The sequence below is a fragment of the Dipodomys merriami genome, unplaced genomic scaffold (assembly GCF_024711535.1).
Source record: "Dipodomys merriami isolate MVZ:Mamm:240054 unplaced genomic scaffold, mDipMer1.0.p SCAF_268, whole genome shotgun sequence".
In the NCBI taxonomy this organism is placed as follows: domain Eukaryota; kingdom Metazoa; phylum Chordata; class Mammalia; order Rodentia; family Heteromyidae; genus Dipodomys; species Dipodomys merriami.
Window position 1 is genome coordinate 384,866 of NW_027204137.1, and position 1,253 is coordinate 386,118.

Consider the following 1,253-nt stretch of genomic DNA (forward strand, 5'->3'; position numbering starts at 1 on the left):
CGGCAAGGTTTTTTGCCACTAAAGCGCATATCTTTCCCTGCTTTCCATCTAGGCTAGTCCATTTCATAAGGGCAATCGACTCTTTGTTCAATTTGCCCTCATGTCAATTAGGCAGTAAAACTGCTTTACACCTAGGAAAATACTCATTTTAGGGCGGAGTCCTTCCCCGGGGGATGGTCCAATGGGCCTGGGTCATCCTGCCATGAGGCTGCCTGGGCCTTACAGCAGAGGGGGTTCCACCTTGAGCTAATAGGGTTGGAGGATGCCCCTCCCCTAGTTTAAAGGCTTCCCATCTAACTCAAATTTGGATTGACAATCCTTTTTCCAATGGTACCCCGTCCTGCACCTGGGGCAGGGTGTAGGGGGTGGTTTGGACCCCCCGGGGCCAGTTGGCAGAGGGGCAGGGGGGGATTGGTGTGAACAGTCCCACTTAAAAGGGCCCTCCTGTCTGCATTTAAAACATGTCCCTCTCCCTGATAGCCTTGGGGTTCCTAGGCCCTGGGCTGACAGAGCCTGGGTAATAGCCTCAGACATTGCAGATGTCTGAGCCTGTAAAGGTAAAGATAGTGATTGGGACTGGGGCTGTTGTATTCCACATCCTGCGAGGCCACCACCCATGTGCTCAGGGAACACTCTCTCAATCCCACGCAGGCTGTGTGGTCTGCATTCATCCCTTCCCAAACCAGTAGCTTTACAAACTGATCTTGGAGGTCCCTTGCCAGCGACTTGTGAACACTCAGTTGGACTCAGTCTATAAAATCAGGTAGAGGCTCACCCAATTTTTGTTTCACTCCTGCTATGGGGAACTCAGTGAGCCCTTCATTCAATAAGTACCACTAGACAAGTCCTACCTGCCTCACTTGGTCACGGTATGGGCCTGGTATTGTGGCCTATTGGATGCCAGTGGAGTACCCTTCCCCTGTCCCGGTTAACATGGCATAAGCAGTCGGTATTGTGGGTTGAGCTTCCCAGGTATTCTCCTCCTGCCCTCTGCATTCCTCCTTAAAGAAGACACACAATTTAATAAACTGAGAACTGGTGAGGACAGCTTTGGCCACATCTAGCCAGTCTTTAGGGACACACTGAAAATAAGCAATGTCCTGTAATAGGGTCTAGGCCCAAGGAGAGTTTGGACCATCCTCTACCACTGCCTTGCAGAGCTGTTAATATCCTTGGCTTCCCATGGATACCATTCCAAGGGTCTGTTAGCTCCTGGTGCCAGATTGACTGAATACGCTTGGGGAAGTGAATCC